The 21,457-nt window shown below is 38.5% G+C and overlaps 1 protein-coding gene across 2 annotated transcripts in view; it reads right to left on the bottom strand.

Moving 5' to 3' along the window:
- arhgap15 (Rho GTPase activating protein 15) overlaps positions 1-21,457 on the bottom strand; it is a 100,011-nt gene that overhangs the window by 47,736 nt on the left and 30,818 nt on the right. For both annotated transcript variants that reach the window (XM_079821220.1, XM_079821218.1), the window contains exons 3-5: positions 17,497-17,617; positions 16,171-16,289; positions 15,938-16,083 (exon numbers count right to left, since the gene is read on the bottom strand). The gene's annotated coding sequence lies outside the window, so the exon portion shown is untranslated. The remainder of the gene's footprint in view (positions 1-15,937; positions 16,084-16,170; positions 16,290-17,496; positions 17,618-21,457) is intronic.

Below are 21,457 nucleotides of genomic sequence, written 5' to 3' on the forward strand. Positions count from 1 at the left end.
AATCCATCTACAATAAACCGAGAAGTGCACACTGTTAAGATCAGACTGTAACGATCAAATCAGAGAATTGCTCATTGCGCTGGGAAAGAACATTTTTCTGAGTTCTGAAAGTTACATGATAGCTGGTTATCATCTTAATTTATCAAGGAAATTTGATTACTCTTGACATGATGTCGGGGTGAAATGTGATATTGAAAGGCTTGATAAAATTCGCTCTCGCAGGATTGCAGTAAGGTAGGTCTCTTTTAGCATAAGCAGGTGAGGTTATACAGTAAACGTAGTGCAGTGAAGTCGTACTGAAAAAAAGCTGACAGACCCAGTTTTAGAGGGGAAAAATTGCTAACTGAGCCCACAGCCAACGTGTCTCAATGATATTCTGTTATTTTTTATTTTATATTATATTTTTTTTTTACTGACAAAGGACTGGGTGAGAACTAAAATAGAAGAAGTAATTTACAGATTCACAGAATAATAATATATATTAAGCATGGTGATGCTTGCTCTGTTTCATTCTTTTGTCCCATTTATCTAAATCACTATCAAGACCTGTATTAATCATATTGGCAAACTTTCCATTTTCAAAGAATGAAAGGGTGGACATGAGCTAATGGTTCAGTGTGCAGGAGGTGGGGGACAGTTAGACAGAAAGAGAATTAGAGGCAGGAATGTGCTGGAGTTCACAAACAATGTCAGATTGTATTACGACCGCAGGGGCGTCACCCTGTGAGCGAGGTGCTGTGTGTGAGTGGGGTTAATCCAGTGTTTATGAAACACGCAGGGTGAATAGCCGGCCCGGTCACACTCAAACTCCACTGCTGTGTGATGTATGTTTGCTCTGTCACTTCATCTTAGAGAGAGCGGACGGGTAAATGAGACACAAGAAAGAGAAGAGGGACCAATGTTTTTTCTTTCTCTTTAACGGTGAGGACAGGTGAGCAGAATCTTTAAGCCCGTCGATAAACAAGCAACTTTTGAGACAAAGCTGTGAGCAAATAAAAAGAGTGAGGTTTCAGAGAACACCTTTCATCATGAATATCTTGAGAGGCGTTTAGGTCTAAGGCCGAGGCCCGGTGGTGTGCTCCGCCGGGACATATGGCCAGCGCACTCGGTTCCCATGTCTGAGTCTAGATTAAACCCTGAACTAGAGGTGTGTTAATCCCAAACAGCACCTCACATTGACAGAACTGGGGCTCTTTGATCAGACAAAGAGAAAGAGAGAGAGATTGAGTGGAGGAATGGGTAGAGAAAGAGAGGGATGGAAAATAAAGGGCTCTAGGCAATGCGTATAAGGTCATTGTACTAACCTAAACCTAAGCATAAAGCACAACCGCTTACCCAAATCCTAAACCTTGTTTGAAAAAATGAAAGCTGTTCCTTTTAATATGAACCAAGTCGTATCTTATTTATACAGTCATATCTTATTTTGTGCAATTCAGCAAGGATGCACTGATCAAATGTGACAGCAAATAAATGTACGTTTCTAAAATGTTCAATTTCTAATAAACGCTGTTCTTTTGAACTTTCTATTCATCAAAGAATCCTAAAAATATTAAGCTGCACAACTGTTTTCAACAATAAGAAACGTTTCTTTCTGAAGGATCACGTGACACTGAAAACAGGAGTAATAATCAATTTGCCATCACAGGAATAAATAACATTTTAAAATATAAAGGAGTTTAAATGAGTTGGGAGGGGTCTTCAATTTTCTTTATGAAATATTGCCAAAGCATTAAATCTACTAATATTGGCAGATGGCGTGAGGGTTAGGTTGAATCATCAGTGGGGTGTGTGTGTGTGTGTTTTAGGGCTTATAAGGCAGCAGAAATGAAGAGAGCTGTTGTTTCAATAGCAGGAAATGTAGCCCTCAGTGAGTACAGACACAACTATGAGGTATGGCGTGAGAAACTCCTGTTCACATAACATACAATGACGTCCATTAGCATAAAACGAATATAAATATGCATGAATGTATATTATGAATAATGTTCTGCTCCAAAAATCTCTAGGCAGTGACACAGAAATACAATAAATGTCATGAAAAAAAATCGATGTGTAAAAACGTGTAAAACTATAGGGCAGATTACAAAGTAAATGCTCCAAATATGCAAGGTGTGAAAACATTGTCGGACTGATAGTGTGATACTGGTTATCCACTAGAGGGCAGCAAAGCCCAAAACACACAACGACATGACTACTCTGTCTCTCTCCCTCTCTACAAACAGACAGATGGACGAAATGGATTTATATGTGTGTGTGTGTGTGTGTGTGTGTGTGTGTGTGTGTGTGTGTGTGTGTGTGTGTGTGTGTGTGTGTGTGTGTGTGTGTGTGTGTGTGTGTGTGTGTGTGTGTGTGTGTGTATTTGTGTGAATTGTATACGTGCACGTCAGAGATCAGAAATGTGTTTTTGTTAATATCCTGCCTTGTCAGGTTCATTTTTACTCAGAGTCACTATGTTGAGTCTCTCTCGTCGCTTTAACATGAAAGGAGAAAGTGTGATACACACACACACAAATATATGTGTCCAGGTTGGAGTCCACTAAAGTCAGTGCCCTCTCTAGTAGACGTCCAGTATGACAGCAAGGTCACAGAAGGTCAAATCTCCTCAATGCAGCTCATCTTGTCACAGAAGCAAACTTCTGCCTCTGACCCCCCGACAGGTTTGGCCTCTGACCTCATGTTCTTAGGACTCTCTCTCTCCCCTTTAGCTCCATTTTTCTTTCTTTCATTATGAGCGAGCAAACAAAGCCGTTCTCTAATCATTGTCCGGCAGACAGGGCAGGAGGTAGAAAGAAATTATTATATACTTAAAAGGGCTTTATTCAGCTATCATATGACCAAAAACATGGAGCTAAGTGTGGACTGCATAGTTGCCTGCATTACTATGCAATTAAATCAGTGAAACAGTGTTAATCTTATCAATCTTCAGGTTTACAAAAAGACAGTTTTCATCCACATATTACGCATTTATGTTGATATTTCTTTACAATCTTTAAATTAAGTAAAGAAATATTTATTAAAAAAAATTGTTTTAGAAATTGTTTAAAAAAGTATTTTACTTAAAATTATATTTTAATCAGTGTTAAATAGACTAAAAATAATATGTAGATGGCATTTATTCAGCTAAAAACTAAGACTATACAGACAAAAATTTAAACATTTAAAAAATAACACTGATTGGACAAACACTGATACCATCTGATACTATCACTGTACCATGGTGCCCCCACATTACTTTTTTTAAGGGTTGTTATTACGTTTTTTGTTTCTATTAAATTGTATATACCGGTACTTATCTATTATTTGTCAAAAAGCCAAGCCAGGGAATATGTCTGTCTAATTAATTAAGGCCAAGCTGCTCAAGTTAGGCCCCACACAAACTAACTGAAAAATATCAGTTTATATATATTCTCCAAACCCAGAGCCACATTTAGACTCGGTGGGCCTCATCTATGAAACATGAGACGAATTTCTGTGTAAATTAATTGAATGTAATATTTTACGCAAGAATGGTTTTACAAACAGTTTACACAGAAATACATTCTGCTCGTGTTTCATGAATGAGGCACAAGGTCAACGTGATTTCAAGATAAAGATATGTGAACACCTTGATACGGTTTCCAGCAGGAGAATGAGCATTTTATCATTAAAGCTAGGCTAGGTAATTTCAGAGAGGCTAGCAATAGCAGGCTAGCTAGCCTCCAGAGCGCTCTCCAAAACCATGTCTCCTCCAAAACACATGAACAACACAGCCAGAGCAGAGTCTGCGAAGAGTCACGAAAGATAGCAGTAAAATGACCTCATGACCCAAGCACATAACATTACAATAATCAACGTAAACAACTTAGAGAGCTCTGACTTGTACAACCTGACTGCTGCAGATTCATTAGAACGTTGCCATCTCATAATTACGGTAATTACGACATGGCATAAACGCAGCATAAGCTTGTTGTTTTGATTCAGGAGTAAAAGGTGTTTGTACTGTTTGTTTGCTAACTTTATAATTAACTAACTTTATAATTAGCAAATTTTAATAAGTTTACTAACTAACTTTAAAAAAGAAAGTTGCAACAACCTAAAACAGAGATCACTTTTATGTTCTGTCAAAAAAACATGATGCAGTTTTTCATGTAACAGAAAAGAGAACAGAACTGGTATGCGAGTAAAGGGACATGGGAAAAGCATTGATGGAAGAGTTTCATGCAGACACCCCTCTGAGTGGCCTGGAAACAACCCCACTTTCCTCACACATCCAGGAAACATTGCATAGAAAAGAAAGGCTGGGAAACTGTAGTTGTCAAATGACCCATCATATATAGATTTTACTATGCCATTTTGAATTGATAGTGACAGTCCGAGAGGTGACAGCAAACAATAGAGTGAAGGTGGGGTTGTGGGATTGAGAAATGACCCTCACTACTCGGGTCTCGAGGTGCCCATTTTAGTGACATATTCAGCTTATATAAAATATAACCAGATATTACAGTTTCTGCCATTTTGTACTAAATGTACAAAAATAGGACCTGACATATATTGCCAAAACTATTGGGACAAACTTCCAAATCATGTAATTCCTTCCAACATCTTCCAATCACTTCCATGGCCAAACGTGTAAAAAATCAAGCACCTAGACATGCAGACTGCTTCCACAGAGCTCAGTGAATTCTAGGGTAGTACCGTGATAGGTTGCCACCTGTGCAATAAGTCCATTTGTGAAATTTCCTCACTACTAAATACTAAATGTTAGTTAGTGGTATTATAATAAAGTGGAAGCAATTGGGAACAACAGCAACTCAGCCACGAAGTGGTAGGACAAGTAAAATCACAGAGCGGGGTCAGCACATGCTGAGGCGCACAGTGCACAGAAGTCGCAAAATTTCTACAGAGTCAATAGCTACAGACCTCCAAACTTCGTGTGGCCTTCAGACATCTTCAAGAACAGTGAACAGTGTGTAGAGAGCTTCATGGAAAGGGTTTCCATGGCCGAGCACCTGCATCCAAACCTTACATCACCAAGTGCAATGCAAAGCCTTGGATGCAGTGGTGTAAAGCACGCTGCCACTGGACTCTAGAATTGACTGTCTGTGGACACTTGTCTGTCTGGCAATCCGATGGACGAGTCTGGGTTTGGCGGTTGCCAGGAGAACGATACTTGCCTGACTCCATTGTGCCAAGTGTAAAGTTTGGTGGAGGGGGATTATGTTGTGGTGTTTTTTTTCAGGGGTTGGGCTTGGCCCCTTAGTTCCAGTGAAAGGAACTCTAAATGCTTCAGTATACCAAGACATTGGACAATTTCATGCTCCCAACTCTGTAGGAAAAGTTTGGGGATGGCTCCTTCCTGTTCCAATATGACTGCACACCAGTGCACAAAGCAAGGTCCATTAAAGACATGGATGAGCGAGTTTGGTGTGGAGGAACTTGACTGGCCTGCACAGAGTCCTGACCTCAACCTGATAGAACACCTTTGGGATGAATTAGAGCAGAGACTGCGAGCCAGGCCTTCTCGTCCAACATCAGTGTCTGACCTCACAAATGCGCTTCTAGAAGAACGGTCAAAAATTCTCATAAACACACTCCTAAACCTTGTGGAAAGCTTTCCCAGAAGAGTTGAAGCTGTTATAGCTGCAAAAGGTGGGCCAACTCCATATTAAACCCTACGGATTAAGAATGGGATGTCATTAAAGTTCATGTGCATGTAAAGGCAGGCGTCCCAAAACTTTTGCCAATATAGTGTATTTAGTGTAATGATTCAATGACTTTACAGGATGAATAAGTGTTTTTGAAGGAATCTCTTGAATTAATTATTCAATGACAAATACATTTTATAAGAGTAACTCATCTACTGGTGTAATTGATACAATCTTTATTTTAAGTGTCAAGTTACATTCAAAAGGTGGTTAACTCTATTTTGATGACTATCGTAGACATCAGTGTTCATATCCAGACTATAAACTTTTATCCCAGTACTTCTGTGATCATTTGAATTTGTAACAGAAATAAATGACACTGCGTGGTTGAAAAGAATGTGAAGCTGTTTCATACCTACTCATGACAACTGCTCTCTCTGGGTCTATAGACAGCTATAACAAAATTATTTCTGTGTGTCAGGGCAGGGCAGCACCTGACCAGGTGTGTGTGAGTGTGTTTTTGGAGGCGTTAAACCCGATTATCCCACCTGCATCCCATAAACCACCTGGGGCAGTGGTCAGTCATCCAGTAGATTTGTGTCTCCCTAAAATCTGCACAATGAGTAAATGTGAACTGGAGAAAAGTTCATGCTGACCAGTACACCATTAAAACTCTTCCCTGTAGAGTTGAGTTATTAAGTCGGCTCTAAACAATAATTTAGGGCCAGTACAAGAGGTCTCAGTAGTGCTAGTAAAGATTTACATTTTACGGGCATTTTTCTTGTAGCCTACTGCAAGAGAATATGTGTGTGTGTGTGTGTGTGTGTAAAATAGAGTAAAGTACAAGCTGGACAGAGTGTGTTAGAGCTTTAAAACAATGTAGGAGTTACTGAGATCACATGAGAGTTGGCCAATATCTTACAGACCAGTTTATCAGGCATCAATTACACATCAAATAGATTAATAAAAATGCTTCTAAATATCTGATAAAACACCTCTCGCCTTTAAAATGCAAAAGCTTTGATCTTAAAAATCAATACTTTAAAGGCACAGACAATCTATATTTTTTTCCTCAAAGTTTAGGTCCAGTGGACAAAATCAGGTCAGCAAAGAAACATTCATACAGATAACATTAACTCTGCGCTTATTGATTATTGATGATGTTAAATATTTCTCTTTGAGTCTCGTCTCATGTATATTTGAGGGTCGCAACCGGCCATTGATCTACTTTCTCACATTCTTGTCTCAGCACATCTCCATTTGTTATCATTATCTGACCATTTGATGCAAGCGAAGAAAACAATGCTGTAGATCTGCAATGAACGACCTGGGAGAATTTCAAGCATCGGTTGCTGATACACTATCATGTGATACGAGTACAGTGGGCAAACAGAGAAATCTTTTGTGCCTATAATGACTCTTTAGAGTCACACACACACACACACACACACAGGTGGTGTGTGAACTGAGAAGAGCTGTCTCTCGCATGCCTGATTGTTATTGTGGGCCCTGCTGGTGCACCGTTGGGCTCCTGCATTAATGCCACAGCGACAGGAAGTTAGATATTGTGTGAAACTCTGCGTGCTTTTGAGTTAGCGCAGAGAGAAAAAACACACAGGCATTTTCTCACCCACTCAATGGACTTTTAGCAGATTAAAGGACATTCTCTGCCTTATCACAAATGGCAAAGCTATGAGTGGTGTGTGTTTAAGTGTGTAATCTATTATTGTGTATCTAAATACCTGAAGAGAATGACTCTCTTCACTTTAAGGTCAGGCCAAGTCTGATTTTAGGTGTGCGTGTTTGAGCCTTACTCAAGAAGGTCAGCCAGGAGAACCAATGCGGTAATGCACAAAACAGGAACCGAGCAGATCCAGGCATGACATACTGATGTAGTTGGTTGTTAAGGTCACTTAATTTTGTATAATAACTGTGTGATGTGCTATTTAAAAGCACAGTTCAGTTGATTGAACACCTAAGATGATGTTTATCCGAATGTTCACCACCATTGAAAAGTTTGGGGTCGGTAATATTTGTAATGTTTTTGAAAGAAGTCTCCCATGCTCTGCAAAACTGCATTTATTTGATCAGTATGAGGAATTGAGAAATATTATTACAATATAAAATTACAATATACAATTTTATGTAATTTATCCCTGTGATGACAAAGCTGAATTTTTTTTTAGCGTCATTACTGCAGTCTTCAGTCACATGATCATGACTGCACGATCCCAGCTGAGGAATAGGGTCTTATCTAGAGAAAACATCGGCCATTTTCTAAAATAAAATAAAAAAATCAACCTAAATTGCTCATCTTGCGATACTCTGCGACGTGCCACGGATTGCGCAATCACGGCGGAAAGGTCACGCTAGACTTAGGCAGAAGTACCGCCCCCGTGTGTACAAAGTGCTTATGCGAAGACTAATATAAACATTCTTTAGCAAAAAAAAAAGGTTAAACAACGATGACGGACGATTTTGAAGTTGGATATGGAGTTTTTTTTGTATAGGTCGTTTGTATTAGTCCTCGCACGAGCTCTTTGTAAACACGGGGCGGTACTTCCGTCTACGTCTAGCATGACTTTTCCGACGTGATTGCGCAATCCGTGGCATGTCACAGAGCAGCGCAAGATGAGCAATTTAGGCAGATGGTTTTGCTAGATAAGACCCTATTCATCGTCTGGGATCGCGCAGAGCCTCTGAAGCCCTTCGAAGCCCTTTGAAACTGCATTGATTTGGACCCTCAACATTTTGGTTGCCATTGAAGAATATTATGTGAAGAAAAATCCTGAAAGAAGAAAATTTCTTTTTGACCGAAGAAAGAAAGACATGTGAGGTGATTAAATTATCAGGAAATTTTCATTTTAAAGTGAACTAATCCTTTAAAAATAGCTTAATATTTTTGTGGAAATGTTTGATCTTTGATGAATAGAAAGATCAAACGAAACAATTTAAAAAATATATATTTTGTAACATGATTGTAAAATTTATTTACTGCCCCTTTTGATCAACTTTAAAAACAAATTTGATTTATTTCTTACAAAAAAAGTGTTACTGAAAGTGAACAGGGGCAGACCAGTCCATATGATTTGTGAAATATATTTTCAGCGAATATACTAGCTCCATGTGAGGAAAATATCAATATTTAATCAAAAAAACTTTATTATTATTAAATAAAACCTTGAACTCCAATGTCACTGCTTCATTTTTAGGTGAACTATTTCTTTAAAAGCAATATTCCTGTTTTCAAAGCAAGTTAAGCTCTATCAACAGCATTTGTGACTATCACACACTTACAATGCAAGTAAACAGCTTTTTGAAGGCCTTAAAATTTGAAAGGTAAAACTTCTGGTCTCCTTGCATGTATCATGTGAAAGTCATCAGTGTTATTTGGAAATGTCTCATTCATTTAAATGTTTCTGTTGAATTTAGTTTGGGTCTAAAGGTTGCACATTTAGTCCAAATAAGGTGAGAAATATGATAAAATGTCGTTCTGAACCTGGAGCATTCCTCAAACTACCCAGACCTCCCTGTTTCTTACAGTGCTTTATTGCTTTTCACACCTGCATCCCTCCAGCAATAGAGTGTGTTGGTGTGTGTGAGACTATGTTTATCTTTTTCACCGATACCCCAGTTAAAGTCTGCTGATACGTGCTAGTAGTGCGTGTGTGTAATCCAATCCCGTTCAGAAACTGTGTCCATAAGTTACAACAACACATGATTGCACACTTCAGATTCCCTCTCCCCGTCTCTCATAAAAGAAAGGAGAAATGTTGTACGGCTAACCCCATCATTAAACATCTCTGAGCCCATCCTGACCCTAAACAAAGCCCTGGAATGTTGTCCCACCGGCAGGAATGCTCAAGAATGAGGGGGAGGAAAGGAAAAGAACGAGAGAATGAAAGTGTGAATCTCCTTTTTTCTGACCCTCCTGCCAAGCGAAGGAGGGCGTGAAAGAAAAGGAGAGAAGGAATAGAGGGACAGAGCAATAGGCCGCTTGTCTGCGCGTGAGAAACGCATTGTAGCTACACGGCTCCTGGCTAGCATTGCGAATCACAGGAATGACCGGAATGAGACGAACCGTTCAACATAAAAGAACATCCACAAGGCCCACAGTTCATTTATACCCATCAGGCAATCCTAAGGGAACCGCAGACACATCAGTATACCTAAATATCTCAATTGAAACCATATTATGATATTATATTACATTATTTGACAACCCACACGTCAAAGTTGACTGAATGTTTGCTAGTCTAATGCATAAGCTCTATATGACACATTCACCTGCCCTATACCTTTTCCAAATACTTTTTTTATAAATTAGAAATGACTGTACAGCACCACCTGGAGTTGCATATTTCAATAACATCAATGGACATTTTACTAAAACAACATTAAACTAACTAATACAGTCTGCTCTGCTTTAGTCAATGAATACTCCGCTAAAAATGCTTTTGCCAGAACTACATGCACTGCCTATGTGTGAAATTCAGTGTGTCTCTCTCCATCTGCAATTCCATCCACTATGGGTGAGTGTGTGCCTGAACTAATGATCTGCTTAGAGAATGTAGAAATGAATCAATTAAACATCATATTAAATCATCGGCCAATTGAAAATCTTCGAGCAGCTCACTCTGAAAAAAATATGATCAATCATGGCAACATATGTTTTCCCATTATTCATCATAATAATTTAACCAATTTCAACTTCATTTTTAAAATATACAAGATTCAACTCATTTTTAAAAGACAGTTTAAAATAATTTAAACTGATTTATTTAAATTATTAAATATTTTTTTAAATAATTTATTTAAGCTGAATGACTTGGACAGCCAACTTGGTTAGGCTATACTTAAAAATGTAAGGCAACTAAACTTAAGCTTTAAAGTTGAAGTAAGAGGCATTTTTTAACAGTGTACAGTGAAGCTTTGATTTAAAATGTGCACTCTAAAAAATGCTGGGTTGTTTTATGTCAAATTGTTAAATCTTTCCATTCATCATTTTTTACCAAATTTGGGTTGAAAAAACCCAGACTTATTTTAGAGAGTATACATCATATATATCACCATTTTCAATTCTGAAAAAAAAAAACCCCAGACAATTATAAATAATTGGGAAATAAAGACTATAAGAAATAAAAGCTCAATTTGTAAGATATGAAATCACACAATGATATTTGGGGTGAGCAAGGGTTTTGCTAAATTCAGCTTCGTCATCACAGGAATAAATTATAGGCTTAGAAAACAGTTATTTTAAAATGTAACAATATTTCACAATATTACTGTATATAATATTACTTTAACACATAAATGCAGCCTTGGTAAGCATAAGACACTTCTTTCAAAAACATTAAAAAGTATATATATATACACATATACACACACACACACACACACACACACACACACACACACACACACACACACCCCAAATACACAACATTTTTATTTTTATTTAAGTGGGTAAAGGCTGATCAAAAATAAAAGCTTATCAACTAATAGTTACATTATGTTAGGTAATGACTATATGATTGTTCTACCGATAATTGTTTTATAGTACAAATATATCTGGTGATCTTAAAACAACACTTGTGTGTGTGGTTCTTTATCTGTGTGGCCTGGGGGAAGGGTTGTGTTTCATGACAACAAAGTGAAGTATATCACTCCACCTGCTCTTACATCAGCCCTCAGGAAAACTGTGTGTGCGTGTGTGTGTGAATTGTGATCTCTGCCTAATCTGATTTCACTATTAAAATGCACATTCTCTCATACTTGTGTCACGACCTTGCAAATATTTACAACAAGCACAATACAGTCCATCTGTTGCATGTGCATTTGATCTGATATCGCTCTATCAGAACATGCAAGCTGGAGATTAAGAAATCTCTCTTTTGTCAAAAGATCTCAGGAATTGTTTCTGAGTGTGTAAAGTTTACACTTTGAAACAAATGTAGGCATAAACAATGAATGTTTTATGAGTTTGACATATTCAGAATTCACATAAATATGTGTTACAATGTCAAGAAGAGCAACAAAGACAAATCAAGAAGACAAAAAGAATCTGGTAAAAAAAAAAAGGCAATTGTTTCTATATTTTCCAAAGCAACATCACATTTGTTTCATTGTTTTAAATTGTTTAAACTCACATACACATTGACTAACTCATATTTGTGTATGATTTGAACAATATGGCTTCTATTTTATACAGATGTAAGATGCTGAGGCAGTGTAACTGCATATTCATTAGCCAAATCAAACATGTGGCATTATATTAATGACTGTTTTCGTTCAACACCTGCTCTGTGTATTTATCCACCGTATTTGTCTAATTTTCCTTCCTCCCACCAGCAAGGTTCATGTAGCTCTCTGTCATCCCTCGTTCACATGAGAGAGAGGAAAGCTAGCGCTTTCAATCACACGCTACACAGGAGAAAAATAACAAAATGAGAGTTGAATAACAAGAGTCAGGATATACCGTCGCTCGTAGACATACGCTAATTCATTACAGAGAAACAAAACACAGATTTAGCATGCTTTCAGCAAGTGCTCAGTTTCTCACACAGGGTGACTGAGACGTAACAAAGAACGAGAAAAGAACGGATGAACGAACATACGAGACGGCAAAGGCCGATTAGCTAATTCGCATGTTAGCCTAGCATATGACCAATTATATTGTTTGAATAGGGAGGGAATTGAAAGAGAAAAACTATATAGAAAAGTGGATGGGTGAGTAGAAGAAAGAAAGAGAGAACAAGGGAAAGTGAGCTGATTAAGAGGATGTTGGGGGAAGGAAAGAAAATGAGGCGAAAGACTAAAAGAAGAGAGGGGGTCAAGAAAACTGTGCAGTAAGAGCGCTGATCCTAGATTAGGTCATGTCATCCTTATTAGCCAGAGAAAGAAAGAAAAGAATACAAGGGTGAGTGGACGACAGAACAAAAAAGAGTAATCAGTTCTCAGGGTTTAATCCCAGAGAACGAGTGCGAGGTAACGTCATAATGGCGGTCTGATGAATGCCGCAGAGATCAGCCGTAATTTTCGGAAAGAATCTGAACACTTCGCCGGGGTGTTTAAATGCACGTGTCTGTGCGCTTGCGAGCACGCTTGAGTTTAACCTGAGGTGAAAGTTACCGGTAGCAGCACTCTGCTGTTTTGACCTATTCTAAGATAACCAATGCAGCAGATAACGCACACACGCAGCTGATAACATCTTGGGATGGGATTAGTGACAATGAGGGTAGATTTGGGGGTGAGAGGGGAGGTCGAGGGGCAGTTTGCAGGGGAGGGGTGTTATCTTTGTGTGTATTCGTGTGTGTGTTTGTTATCTTTGTTAGAAAAAGGGCTTTGTCCATGTTTGCCCGTGCCCACACTGAGCTCACATATGGACATTTATAATGGACAGGCATTACAGAGATCAATATATTATTTCCAATATGCTGTATTAGCATTTTATCATATGGGGGTGTCTTCAACTAAAGGCATTTTTTTATCTTATCATTTTAAAATGATATGCGTGTGTGTGTGTTTTTGCGTGTTTCCCTACACTATGGGGACAAAATATCTTTACACGGATGGCAATACCACAAATCTCTGCCCTTTTGGGGAAATGTTTTGGTCCCCATGAAGAAAACATCTAATAAATCATACTAAACGATGTTTTATGAAAATTAGGGCTGTGCGATATTGAAGAAAAATGCGATATCCTTGTTAAATAATGCGATATTCGATATGCGATACGATATTGCTTTAAGTGTGTAAAATCTATTTAAATTATATTTTTTTAAAATTATTTAAAAACTGAGAATGATACCGATGATACAAAGGTTCATACAAAGGTTATTCAGCCAAGAGCACAGAGTGATTTTCTCTTGTTCTTTTGTTGTTTGACAGACAGCGGCAGGTTTACTGTATTAGCAGGTTGACTGTATTAGCAGGCTGTCACTTTAAGACCTAATGCACGGATCCTATTGACGTGCATTCGGTTTCTTTCCCCAACTGATATTGTTCACTTAAAGCATAACTGACTGTGTTTACATGAATACTCATCAAGACAGCCATTTTGCCATAACTGTGTGTGTATCTGACAGTTCGAGTGTGTAACAAGACACAAAAAAAAGAACGGCTTGTGCGCACGTTTCAGTGTGTGTGTCAGGCAGCACGAGACTGCAAATAGGGCCTAGTTGTTTTTCGCAAGTTATTGCGTTTAATAAATCTTTTTAACGTCAAGCAAGTCACATAGGTAACAGTTGTGTGCCCAGTCTATTTTCTGCTATATGCGTCGACCTAAAACGTAAGTAGTAGCCTATTAAAATCATTCAGATATTGCGTGCCCTTGCGATATGTACATTTGCGATATTCCGATAATTTCGATATATTATGCAGCGGCTGCAGCCCTAATGAGAATGTAAAAATGCAGGTTTTCTGTGATGTGTAGGTGTAGGTTTAGGGGATAGAATATAGTTTGTAAAGTATAAAAATCATCAAAGTCCCAATTTCTTTTACCATGCCTTCAACATTTGCTATTATTCTATTGTATACTTTTTATTATTTTAACCTTATCCTAAAATATGAAAATCCACCCAGAAAGTATGAATTGCCACCTTTAAATATTCAAAACTCATTTTACATCACAGTCATTTCCATCATATCCATAATGTTATCAAACACAATACATAATTTAAGATGTGGTTGAATTGTGTAAATGTTTCAGAAAAAGTTCTCTTGAGATTCCTGTATTTTCAAATGCTGCCCACTGTTATTAATTAAATAGTGAGAGTGTGAAATGGTTTAAAAGAGTTTATTTCCTAAAAGGGGCCATAGCTCAAACACCCAGAAGAGAATCAGATTTGAATACAGTAAGATGACAAATGCGCATATGCCTAATTTACTTTGAACTGGGGTAAGCCTGGGAAAGTGTGCTTGTGTAGGTGTGTGTGTGTGTGTGTGTGTAGTGGCTCTTTGTGTTTTTGTCCCAGGCTGTAGAAAGCTACAGAGGCAGATCTCCACTGATAACAGGAGCCAGCACAGGAAACAACACAATAGCAGGAGACTGAGACAAACCCGTAAGCAAAGAACCTTAAGAGAAGGACATTATTACGTAAAAAAAATAAAGGTTTGTGAATATCAACTGGCTAAAAATAATATAAACTACATGGACGTAATATTTGTGTATATTACAAATGTAGGTGAAGTCAAGAGACAATGCACAATGTTTTAGCAAATATCCAACTTAATATTTAATCTCAAGCTTATTGGCACCTGCAGTTTAAAGAATGCCGTTCTGTTTTTGGTGAGTAAAATAATTGACATATGCATATGCAATTCCACATAACACCACATTTTGTACTGTCTTCATAAGCCGGACATGAATAAATATTTAAAACGTGTCCCCATTCCTTTCGTCTCTCGTGAGAGTCAAACACATCAATTTGCACTCAAAAAAGCACAAACAGAGGACTGAAGTGTGTAGAGAGAGAAAACGGCTCCTTTATTTTAACTTCTAAGCGGTTTCACCGCAAATTGAAGCGTGAAGACGACAGCACAATTAGCAGGCGCAGAAGGAGGGATGGGAATGAGCTCGTGAAAAGCCGAGCGAAAGAAAGGCAAAAGGATACAACTTATTTGGTGCACTCTTAGCCTCTCGAATCCCACCACCAATCCCTACGTGAACGTGGACCTCGCGAAACATTTCAATCCAATAAAAACTAATGAGACGGCATTTGAATCCCAAAGGCATAGCGGAGGAGGACAGGGGGAAAAAGAGACGACAGAAAGAGAGGAAGGTCCTGGAGTGAGGGTCTGCCCCCTGCAGATCATGCCATTCTACCTCTCGCCCCCTTTTTCTCACCCGCTTTTCTCTCCCATTGAGCTCGGCGGACCTCGCCGTCTCTCAATTGGATCTTTTCTTTCCTTCACTCTTTCTTTGCAAGCCTAATCCGCAGAGGAGCTGAGAAATACACTCATTAGCGAGTGGGAGAGAAAGAGAGAGGAGAACATATGGCTTTGACTTGCGATCACACTAAAAATCTCTTGTCTTTCGCCGGTTAAATAGTTTGTCTGTTTATCGGCCTTCTCAGAGAGAGGAGCATATCTGAGAGCGTCACAGAGAGGAAACAGTTTAAAAATGAAACACGCCTGAAGGAGAGCCACAACAATGATCCCAGAGCACTTCAGAACAAAGTCTTCCCGAGGGAAAGAAAAGGTGTTTGAGATTTTCTGTCTCGGAGAAGGAGAAAGGAGGGGGGGAAAGGAGAGAGGACAAGCAACAGAGAGTAATGTGTATGCCACCTGTAAATGTTTCTCTGACCACTAACATTATCAGGTTTCAGTTGAAGTCTCCGGCTGATCCGGCGGCTCCTTTGAACGAGGGAAAAAAGCGTCTGCCCAAGGGTCTGTCCCCTTGATTTCCTCTGTTTTTTTTTCTTTCTTCCTTTCTTTCCTTTCTTCTCCTTCGCTTTAACTATTTTCAAACACAGTGAGAGAGTCGGTGTTAACGCATCTGAACCCCGTTGCTGTCAAAGGTTAACGCACACACACACATACACACCTGAAGGAAAAGCTTTTAGCACAGGTATAGGGAAGCCATTCTCATGAGGCCTTTCTGCAGCAGCTGCTGGTTAACAGTGTTGTGACATGTGAGGACAAAAGAGGCGTCTCAACTTTAACCTGAAGACAACAAAAACCAGAGGGATAGATTACAGACAGGACAGAGATAAATATTTCACTTCTGAAAGAGCTTCACTACTAATGCTGGTACGTTGTCAATCAAGAGAATGTCTGGATCAGCGAGGAGCCATTTATGCAACAAGTTCACAAGTGCCGTACCAGTCAAAAATTTGTATTTTGCTAAATTTTCGCCAAAACTAGCCAAATTGCATTCAGAGGGGTCCAGGGATGGTGGTAACCCATCCTTTAACCCACGGACTAAAAAACAACCCGCTGCAATAGTGTAGCCCAATTGCAACACTGGTGGAAAGTTTACAGGCTTGTGAGGAAAAATGCTGATATTCTAACCTTTCCCAACTTTCTTTCCCTCAATTTTCTGCCTCCACTGTCATATATAAGTTAAAAGTCAATAATATATATATATATATATATATTTTTTTTTATATATATTTTAAATATTTTTTAAATAAAATATTTTTTTTGTTGAAAGAAAGAAGTTAAGGTCCTGACTTTTAACTGGTAATATATACAATTGGTAATAACTGGTAATATGTACAAAACATAGCCTTTTTCCAGTCCATGCAAAACGGCAAAAAAAAAAAACTTATTTTTGTTCATTGTTGTGACTTTGAATAAGTATCCCATGATCCTCTTTGGTGGGTGTGTCTCAAGAGCAGCGTTCCACGCCGGTGAACGTTCACCCTACCGCGCGGGGGCTGATGGGTAAATGACTTCCTCTACTAATCCCTTTAGAGACACAAACAAGTATTTTATCTTTCTTCTTCCTTCTCTTCTTTCTTTCTGTGTGCCTATTTCTACTTGTAAGTCTAGTCGAGTCTAACTCCAGTTCATTTTCTTTCCCACACATGCAAACTTTAGATGAATTTAATTTTGTAGATGCGTGTATTTTCTATTTCTGAGCATTCCGCAATAAAACTAGCAATATTTACAGTACAGATACTTATGAGACACTACAAACACATTAGTTAGTCTCAGAGACTGAACCCTTAAGGACATCTACTGTGATTAAACCTCAAAAACTCATCTCATGCAGTTCAGAGCTCAATTTATGGCCCTTATCCATCTCTCCAAGCACCTTCCTTTCCACTCCCTGCTGCCCCGAGTCTGGAAGAGTCCTAACTGCGTGTTAAAATATTAACAGACTGTGGCTCATTAAAATGCTGTTGTGCGTTTCACTCATAGAGACCTTTTGTTCAGCAGGACACCAGCAACACCACCAGACCTCCAACCCCACTGCTGCTGCATCCTCTGCCCAGCGAGGGGCCTTCACCTCAGACACGGACAGCAGTGTCCATCCCCCTTGGAGCCTGGACAGAGAAAAGGAGGGAATAAAGATGGATGGATGAGTGTAAGCCTGTGTATGTGTCTATAATGTATTCAGATACCTTCCCCCGTCTTCTCTCCTTTCCTTCCCTCATTTCACTCTCTCTCTTTCTTTCCCGTCGGTGATCCCCTGTGCTCTAAGTGTATCCCGTCTCTCCAGGAGTCGTTGATATGGGGATTAACTCTAAAGTGTCAATCAATTCTGTTTTTCCATCTCTCTTTCTTTCAGCACACAAGTATTTAATTGACACAGAGAGCCAGCCAGTGTTTTGAGTCTGTTTCATCCCTGCACTCTGCTCCAGGTCATGGGATTTAGAGATGGAGAGAGGGTGAAGAAAGAATGAAAAGTGAACCGAGAGGAGAGGATTTTAAAGTGCAATTTCCTTGTGCACTGTAATGTTAGAAATGCATGTGGGAACTCCATTTTGCTTGGCCAACTCTTCTAAAACCTATTTGTGATGAATGACTGAAGATTTAGAGCTGAAGTGAGCAAGTTTTTGGATGTTAAAAGACTTTCTTTTATCCCGGCTTAATGTGTAGAGAAAACTGTAAGAAAGCAACGTGTAGGCTGATTTCCCCAGTGAGTGTAAATAGCATCTGATGACGCTGGTGGTGCAGAAATTACACACTTCAGCGTTAAGAATATTTTCAAGATTAGAGATATTACAAAGAGGAGACCGTTATTGTGATGGGGGCAATAGTAATACACAATTTTTTCCAACAAATAGCTGTGAAATCAAGGGAAACTGTAAAGTTAAAATTGAAACTGATTTTTTAAATACACCATCGATAAAAACATGCATGGGGAGAAATCAGCAGTAATATTAATATGAATTAATGCATTGATATTATTACTTTACAACTTAAAAACTTAAAAAAAAAAAAAACATGAAAAATTCACAAACTTCTACAAAAACATTAAGCAGCATTAAGCAACCGTTTTCAATATTAATGATAATAAGAGATGTATCTTGAACACCAAATCATAACAGGAATACATATATTTTAAAATGCATTAAAATAGAAAACAGTTATTTTAAGTTGTAATAATATTTCACAGTATTACTGTTTTTACTGTATTTTTGATCAAAATTCCACTCTAGTGAGCAAAAAAAAAAAACTTACCAACCCCAAAATATTAAACAGTAGTGTATAATCACTTAAATTTTATTTAAAAAGGTGTTTTTTGTCATACTTAGTTAATTTTCTGGGCGAGAGGTTAAACTCCCCCACACAGCAAATAACAAGGAGTGGATTGTAAGCTCAGTCAGCTCTATACTAATTCATTTAATCAATGACAAACTCTCCTCTATCCTCTGTCCTTCTATTCTTTCCCTCCTCCATTTCACACCTGGAAACCCTTTCCCTCTCTCTCACCTGCTAACAGGAGTTATTTCAGGTTCATTAATCTCTGTGACCTCCTGAGGAGATGTCGTAAACACACAGATGTGTGTCACCTGGCAGCAATGCATGAGTTGGCTTTTCTGTGTCCACACGCACACACATTTATATATTATACCTAACCCTAAACCTACCCATCACAGAAAACTTTCTGCATTTTTACATTTTCACAAAAAAATAATTTTGTATGATTTAGAAGCGGTTTTCCTAATCAGGACCAAAAAAATTGGTCATGGGGACAAAAAAGGACAAAGACTTTGGATATTGTCATCTTTGTGGGGACATTTTAGGGTTTACCAGGACCACACACACACACACACACACACACACACACACACACACACACACACACACACACACACACACACACACACACATTACAGAACAAACCTCTAGGACAAAGGGTCTTCCGGGCAGAACTGTAAAGTCCTGTTTACACCACTGATTCGAGCAATCCATTCAAAACGAGACAACACTACATGCAGATGTAAACAAGGTCAAACAAACTGAGATTTCTTCACATCTGGAGGCAGTCAAGCATTTTTTACCATATTGTGCTTGCAGTTTGATGAGGACTGGTTATTCTTCTGTCAATCAAAAATAAACTATAACAAAACATATAACAGCAAGGAAGTTCACTAGGATTTGGAGCACAGCATGTGGATAATGTCTTCCAGGATTCCGTTGGCTAAATCTGTTGTTGTTTAGATGCATTAATGCCTTAACAGCTTAGTGTTAAACAGCCACGTACAACGGTTAACACAACAAGCTTTAATAGAAGTCAATCCCTACACACACAACAGGACATTGTTAACACCTCAAGGCTGAGGATGTCCATTGATATAAAGTAAAACATCCAGACAGTCTTTTAACATGTTTCATAGCTGGGCCAAAGAAAACATTTACCCAACAAATACCTCCAAACCTTAAACTGTGAGCACCACAACAGCAGCCGGTTCTCATGTAACCCGTTTCAGAGTGGATGATTCCGGTAGATTATGAAATCTGTGAACTTTTCCCACTAGAACAATAGCAAGCGGCATGGCGGAGTGAACATCAGCTCAAGCTCTCATGCAGCAGCAAAATGTGGCTGACCTGAAGAAAGCACAACAGCAGTGAGAACCAGACATGATTTCACCTCACAGCCGGGCAAATAAACATGATCTGGCAAGAAAAACAAGAAAGATAAAGCACAGAAACGAGTGAATGCCATGAACATAAAGCGCTTCAAACTTTTTTTGTTTGTCTGAGGGTAATCTGGGCACCATGTGTCTTTTTGTGTGTGTAACGCAGTAGACAGCAGGACCGGACGTTTGCATAGCAATCTTCATGAAAGCTATTTCAGGTCACTGGGTAAGATTAATGTCACGTCAACATCACCGCATTGGCATTAATTTGCAAGGCCCTGGTAGTTTGCAAACTGAGAAGCCCATTGGGGTCGTTCATGTTATCCACACAGTCCATTAACTATGACCTGTTATACCATATTACACATCCGATTTTTCTAAACCGAAGATTAGAGGATAAACTGAACCCATAGGGAACCGTATGTCAGAAAAGGTCAGTGAGCTCAGCGTGTGTGTTTGTGCTTGTTTGTGAGAAAGGAAGAGACTGAGACAGAAAGAGTGTGATCAGGCATGAGAGAGTATGCCAAGTGTCACAATTAGAGGATCAAACTGAACTCTATCAGATGACCTGAGGGTCAAAGTTTAATGTGGATGTTCAGTAGTGTGTGCGTGTGTGCGTGTGTTTGAACAGGCACAAAGAGAGAGAAGCGGAGGAAGACATAAGTTCGGTTCTAAAATTTAGTGAGCTGCCTACCTAGATGACAAGATATAAAACAAGATATTTAAGACATCACAGATGTTCTCGCAACACAAAGGCTGTTAAAAAAGGTTGGCAATAAATTTATGCTGCCTTCTAAGATAACTTTGACCAAAGCAGTATCACATTGTTCAGGGAAAAGGTAATCCCACTGCAACAAGTTAAAGGTGCTGTATGTAATTTTTGGGCTATACTAAAAACACAAAAATATTATACATTGTACAAAAATATATAGTTACCTGGTTGCCTTAAAATGTTGAGTTCATTGAAATAAAAAATTTGAGTTAATACAATGAACACTTTATTCAAATATTATTAAAAGATTTTGTAAGCATATTTCGTAATTGTGTGTTTTATTTGTTATAATGCCATGAAACATGCCAAATTGTGCTTTAAATTGTATGTGGTTCAGATACAATAATATACTGAGTTTCTATTTATCAAACCAATTTCCTTAATTGTATCAACTAAATTTTTTAATTTCAATGAACTCAAAATTTTATGGCAACCAGGTTACTTACTTTTTTAAGTTAAACCAACAATATTTTTTTACAGTGTAAGAAACATGCCTTTTTTAGGAGACATGCTAAGTTCACATA

This window comes from Gobio gobio (genome assembly GCF_949357685.1).
Source record: "Gobio gobio genome assembly, chromosome: 7".
NCBI lineage: Eukaryota > Metazoa > Chordata > Actinopteri > Cypriniformes > Gobionidae > Gobio > Gobio gobio.